General features: G+C 41.2%; 1 non-coding gene across 1 annotated transcript; it reads right to left on the bottom strand.

Annotated features, from left to right (window-relative positions):
- Window positions 1–5,110: 5,110 nt before the first annotated feature.
- trnat-cgu (transfer RNA threonine (anticodon CGU)) lies at window positions 5,111–5,182 on the bottom strand. Its single transcript has one exon. It is a non-coding gene; the product is annotated as a tRNA-Thr (tRNA).
- Between the last annotated feature and the right edge of the window lie 1,925 nt (window positions 5,183–7,107).

Raw genomic sequence — 7,107 nt, 5'->3', positions numbered from 1 at the left:
ACCCAGGATAACTGAAAACTAACTGTAATAAAGACTGTATATGCATTACTTGTAATACAGCTATTAATAAAGATATACATGGAACCTAATTATTCATAAATAACACTTGTATTACTAAAAATGTGTTATGATAACATTCATTGTGAATATTTGTGGTGTCTGGAAAGCAATTTTGGTTAAATATAATAATAATTTTCAAGCAAGTGGTGCATAAGCTTGTTAATTAATGAGTACATTATTTCCATTACATTCAAGACAGTTCTAATGTGATCAATTGTTCTGCTTAGTCCGCTACCGAGTTGCTTAAAACCTATGAAGAGGTGGTTTAAGCTAGACTCCTAATGCAGTAACATCTAATGGGCAGCAGCTGTTTTAGGTTTGTTGCAATCGAGAACAGGTTTAGTACAGAGCTGCTGACAAATTTCAGCGGAGTTTATTGTATATAAGTTTATTGCAATTGACCCATTGTAGCTACCAATCAGCAGCAAGGAAAAACAAACTTCACTTGTGCCTTTTAAAAAAAGGGAAACAGAGTAGTAGTTTATGTGGTAATTTCAGGTACTGTACAATGTAAGAACTAAAGTTAACTACTCCCATAGTAATGCGTGGGGTCCTATCAATAGAAAAAAAAATGTTGTAACCCAAAAAAACAACAAACACAAAACGAGAATCTTCCAGGAACCTAGGTAAATCCCTGTAGTAGTCTAACAACTATGAAAAAAAAAACCAAACGCAACACCTTCAAAAGAAAAAGAACATTAAAAACAAATCTGGGGAACAACAAAAACACAGAATCTAATGTGAGAGCTTTTTCAAGTCTTCAGTGCTCCTCTCATCTCAGTAGACCTCTCTCATATATTTGTGTACAGGTCAGTTGGAGGTACACAGCTGATGGTAATTTTAGTAGGGAGCTGCGTCAAGGTTTATTCCATGCTGAAAAGAGAAGGAAACATAATGTTTCAGCTGTGGAGCCTTCTTTGATTGTGACTCAAAATAAACCTTTACTTGTTCATTTGATGTTAGTTTATCTCCATCAAATACCTAAGAGTATCTAAACTCGACAGTTGCTTTCAGTAGCTGAAAACACTGCTCCAGGTGAGGCTTGAACTCACAACCCCAGCATAACTCCGCTGTGCACTGTTGTATAAGTACCACGCGCTGATTGATTGCGCCACTGGAGCTGTGCAAGTTGTGATCCTTATACAGACTGACGCTGCAGAAACACAGGGTGAAAACAGTTTCGGTTGTGGATCCATCTCCACATGGGGAACACTAAAATAGCAAGGAAAATACAAGAAAAGAAACTGAAAGAATTGTGCTAACAGCAAATGGGGACGGAGGGAGGTGGTCGAACAAGTAAATAAGCCTGGCAGATTATTTGTAGCGACATTTTTTGAGTCAATCAGCACACTGATTTCTCTTCATGTACCTTAAACTGTGCAGTTTGTATTTTCGTTGTAGATAGGTTTCTTCAGAAGTCCAGTAAATTGACGATAATGGAGAACTAGCTGACACACCCCGTCGTGAAGACCCTCTGTAAGGTGATTACACGTTTCATTTTCAAGTCGCCTCCTTTACACGCAATTGCAGCTCCGACACTGAGAGAAAGCATGAGAAATGGCAGTACAGGCTCGATGGCTTCACATCTCCTATCAATCACATAAAATTGCAGTAAAGCGCTCTAAATATGACTCTGAAGTACTGGGAAAGATGATTATTTTGAGCGTGCCTCCCAGGGTCTGCTACAAGGCTGAAGTTGGCTTCTTATTCGCGTTTTTCGTTCCGCCTTAAATGCTGCTGCTGTGATGTTATGTCGCCTTTCGCCTGTAGATGGCTCTATTCGATCAGTACTAATTCGGCTGGAAAACTGTAGACATCCTCAGTGAAAGGGAATATCCAAATAAATAGCGACTGTCCAAATTATATTTTTGTATGGAATATATTTTAGAAAATCGCAAACCAATTTTAAAAACTCACCATAACATGGACTTGCACTGGGAAAAAGGTGATTGTGCTTTCTGCTTATTGCTACGGCCCTCCCCCCTGATTATAAAAACGTCTCACAATTCTGACACCGAGGTGTGAGAGACAATGTAATAGACTTTCAAAATCCTGAAGTACAAGACATTTTAATGCACCATTTTTCAAATATGACCCTCTGATCTTGGCTTGTCAGAATACATTGCGAAAAAGTATGGCACGAATTGCAATGGCACAAATTGTTGAGAATATCACTGACCTTGCCGATATTTGCAGGGGATATGAGTGTTTTGCGCACGTTGAACTACAGCACGTAAGAATTGAGCTTCTTAGTCAATATCACCGGGGAATGTCCAATAATGACGAACATCTGTAGCTTCAAGGAAACTTCGACTCGCACATGGAGTTTTATCTTCGAATGGAGGGTGGGAGAATTCATTTATACTCTCGTTGCTCATTAGCTAAACTATTTTAAAAATATGACGCAGATTTGTTCGAGAAACTTGTAATCGTCTTAAAGAGAGTCTTCTTGAAGACGTGCACCAGGTAGCTCTCCACTGTTAATTGACAGGACTTTAGAATAAACTGTTCTCATACAAATTACTGTTTGTTCAAACATACAAATTACACATCTTAAGGAACATGAAGAGAAATCTGTGTACTAAATAACATAAAACTGTCGCTGCAAATTATCGCCAAGCTGTTTTACGTGTCCTAACACCTCTTTCTTTCCTATTTTGCAGCGAGCACAATTCTTTCTGTTTCTTCGTCGCTATTTTACTGTCTCTTCCCCCATGTGCAGATGGATCCACAGCCGAAACTTGAGGTCGGTTCCTATTACTCTGTCTGATTGAAAGAGCTGTATTAAAGGCACTCCCATCTCTGCAGGAAAGTTATTGCTGCTCTCAACACAATATACTGCAGACAAATATAGCGATACTGTCACGTGTTCCTGCTGTCAGTCTATTATGTCATGTTCATCCACACCCAGAAACATTACTGCTGTAGCACCAGAGTTATATAGGCGCAGTCCAAAGAGCAAGAATCTCTTAATCTCAGAACTGTGGGTTCAGCCCCCACATTGGGTCCCTCTGTGTCAATTTGATCCCGCCAATCCTCCTAGCATGACCTGATGGCGTAACAGTGATACCCAGTACCCAGCGTAATTCAGCTTTCTTTCCACTTGATTCAGATTTTGATCTGAAATCATCGGCCGAACAAGAGTTTGTCTAAATCGAGGGAGATTTGCTCACAAGCAAGTATTAAACACTTCAGGATTATCTGTTCGAATACCACACTTTGTCAAAACACTGCCGCTTCTTAAGCTAATAAGTAATGGTTTTTGAGCACGCATTGTATTGTTAATGCTTATATTAAAAAAGCATAAATTCACATAATGGAATTTGGACTGAACAAAGTAGTCCAGCCCCTTTACAACATTACATACCCACTGATTAAAGCTTAAAACTACAGCAGCAGGAGTAACAATAATGGCAACAACATGTTTGGAGTTCGGCATTTCATTTATACTGCGGAAACATCGTATCGGAATGAACTGCCGAGATAAAAGAGCATTTGCGGCTTCAGATCGTTTTTACAGAGCATTGCGTTGTTCTGTTCATGCTGACTACACGCTTTAAATTTGTCATTTACTGCAAGCGTTGCTTTTCCAGGTTTTTCTGAAATTCCTCGCATTTGAGCCAGCACTAAAATATTTCATTCCCGTCGCTGAATACATCGTGGAAACGGTATTTGCAACGGAATGCTGTCACACATGAAATCTTTTTGTTATTCGGTTCTGAAGTTTGAAAATGAAAATAAAACGGGGGTCACTTCATAGGCTTGAAAGAAATCCAAGCAGCATAAAAACCAGCGAACTCTCACAAATTGCATTGTGCTGCACCTTTCTTCTGCTGCTTTTATAAATCTGCCTTAAACATTTGAATGCATACCTTACTGCTGCTAATCACATTCACGTGCTTACGAAGCTTTTTTCTGTCCGTTATGTTTTTCCAAAGCGGTTTCTCCGTTTTCCTTGTACTGTGATTGTCAGCGAGCACAACAAGACTGAAATAGTGTAAAGGCAGGTAAAAAAGACAAGGTAAAACGCCTGACTGTCGGGAGTGGGATTTGAACCCGTGCTTCTATTTGGAGAGCGGAACACAAAGATTGAAAGACACAAAACTGTGAATTTGCTGTTTTAAACCGCTCCACTATCCTGAAGAAATGGGTGCTGATTGTACCAGTTGCATCCGATTTTCTGTAACTTTAGGACGATTGATACGACTGGACGAACACAATTTGTGGCGTTTAGCATGACATGGAAAACGGTACCAGAGCATTCGGGTCCGGAGTACCAGACTCAGAAACAGTTTTTACCCCCGCACTATCAAACTATTAAACTCCCAGCCTCTCTCACTCTCACCTCACCTCTCACCTATGATCTGAACCTCACAGTGCCTTCTTTCTTACCAAAAACCCAAACACATTGAAAATCTACCTCTACCATACATGTCAAAAGTTCACTCCCCATAATTTCTATCCCTTTATTTCATTCTTTTGATGCATGTTTTTGCACATAACCTGTTACCTTTTTGTTGTTTTGCACACTGCCTGTTGTTGTTTTTTGCACATCGGCTGTTGTCTCTGTCTCTGTGTTTTTTTCTTTGTACTACTTATGTCCGAGAGCTAGCTAAATAGCATTTCGTTATAATATATACCTGTATATGAGTATAATGACAATAAACTTGAATTTGAACTTGAACTTGACATAGTCTTGCAGGCAGTATATTATTTTATCGTTTACTCGTTAAAAAAACACGGTCTTCTCGTTCCAAAGTCAGATTTGTAGTGCTTTCGAACGTCACTTCCAACCTGGACTGACAGCTCACCCGATCTGTTTGTGATCAGACCATGGGGGGGTTTACCAAGCGCACGTTCCTTCCCAGTGCTGAGGCGATCATTCGGAAGATGGGTGTGAAGAGAGACAAGCTTTGTCGACTAAAAAACAAGGCAGGATATGCAAGAATAGTAATCACTGGCGACAGTTATGTTCTTTTACTATTGAGACTCCTACATTACGAGTTCTTTGAAGACATTGAAACTGAAGGAAAGCGGCGACAAATGAAACAGGCACGGGTGGGGATTGAACCGACGGTCTTCAGTTAACGAGACAGACGCCTTACCACTTGGCCACCGCGCCTTCGAGCAAATATGGGAATAATGTTGTTCAAATTATTTTTTTCTGAATCTGGTTTACATCGCCTGGAGGCAGCAACAACAATAAAAGGGATACTTAACAAGGAGATATGCTGTAGCAGTGCGAATCCAACAGATGCTCCTGAAGAGACTGGAGGTTTAAGCCAACTCCTTAGAGCGCTCGGCCGCGTTACTCTCTTCAGCTCTTGTTGTTTGACCTAGTGGTTTTATAACGCGTGGAAACGACCGCAACTTCGTTTTCTGAGATGCTTTCTCTCACGTGGTGAAATCTCGACCTCTTTGGCATCTCTGGCTATAGTTCTTCTGTAGAGCAGGCTTTCACACCTCTGCTTATAGTGCCCTTGAAGTCATTTTATTTTTACAGGAAGACGCATTCCCTAACGATCTCTCCTGTTTTAGAAATGCTTCATAAGGCGTGTTTGATTCAACGGACAAACAGTATACTAATTGTACAATGCAGATTTATGCGGCATTCGTACTGGATTTGAGTGGGATTCTGAAATACTTCTTGCAAAGGTATTCAGACTTTCTTGAACCTATAATAAAAACACAGACCTGAAACTCCCTAGCTTCCAATCTCTGATGTTGCTGTCCTTAAACTCGGACGTGATGTTCTGCAGACGTGTGCATAATGTCCTGTTTTCTTACAGTGTACACATTTTGCTGTTCACGCTCCGCATTCATCTGCTTTGTGCATTGTTAGTCCGCACCTGTAACATGTAATGTCAGCCGTCCCCTGTTCTTCTACAGTATATCTCTAGCATGACTGCGTCCTGCTGCTCGGCTTTTGTTTGAGCGAGCGCCCCGTTCAGTGTCACTTTGTCACTGTGGTCAGAAAGCATTCTTGATTCTGCTTGAGCTGCTTCATGAATTCTAGCGACTGTAAGAGCTCTTTCTAAAGTCAGCCCTTCCTCCTGCAGCAATTTATAGTCTCTTATGTGCACATTTTTCCACAAGTTGATCTCTTAACATGTCAGTTTCCAATACTCCAAAGTCACAAGATTTAGCCAGTCCTCTTAGTGCAGTCACAAAAGCATCAACTGAAGTTCTCTGCCTAAATTTATGCCGTTCCAAAACCACATTTCTCTGCGGTGTAAAGTAAGCGTCTAAGGCAGCTACAGTCTGTTCATATGTACCTTTTTCAACAGGGAGGTTGGCGAAAATCCGCTGCACGGGCACCCAGATACAGTGCAGTAATGTAGCACGTCTCACGGCATCCGGAGCTTCTGTAGATCCACTGGCTATTTAAAAAAATCTGTACGACTCCATCCATATCTTGTATTCCGCATACAAATCCGGAGCTCCGAGTTTCAGTAGAAGCGGTAGAAAAAGCTGGGCATAAGCAAAGCTTCTCGGCGCGGCTGCCATATCTTCCATGGCGCAAGCTAAACGAAAAGTCCGAAAATTCAAAAGTTCGTTTCTACCAGCAAGAGAACAAAAATCTGCAGTATTCTGCTCGCTTTGAGTCCGTCAAGCACTCATCTCTCGTCGCCATAAATGTTGTGTATCTTAATAAAGAGACGTTTTTATATTATTTTAACTATTTTGTTAACTACACAGATCACGCCCTTACACCATATATTCCCGCCTTCTACTCTCTCGTTCTGTTGTCTCGCGATTTCTACTCACTATACTACATTTAGTATGACTTCTTGTTGCAGTTGAGCTCAAAGCTGGAGATGATCTCCATATTCTACCGCACTAACTAGTCCGAAACGTAGTACACAGTACACACTTTTTAAGTGAAGTCAGGTTGTTAAAAAATTAAACCAGCGCCCTGTCACAGAAACGTACCCCGGTCTACCGCGCAACAAGCGGGGGTACTCAGCAGTATACTGTAACGCAACGGGGGCTCAGGCGGGCGCCCTTGCCGCATCAGGTCGGCCCCACACCGTCCGGGGCTCGAAC

Source organism: Atractosteus spatula (assembly GCF_055471065.1).
Source record: "Atractosteus spatula isolate fAtrSpa1 chromosome 10 unlocalized genomic scaffold, fAtrSpa1.hap1 SUPER_10_unloc_11, whole genome shotgun sequence".
NCBI classification, from domain to species: domain Eukaryota; kingdom Metazoa; phylum Chordata; class Actinopteri; order Semionotiformes; family Lepisosteidae; genus Atractosteus; species Atractosteus spatula.
Note: the sequence above shows the minus strand (reverse complement) of the source record. Positions and strands in the feature narration are given on the sequence as shown.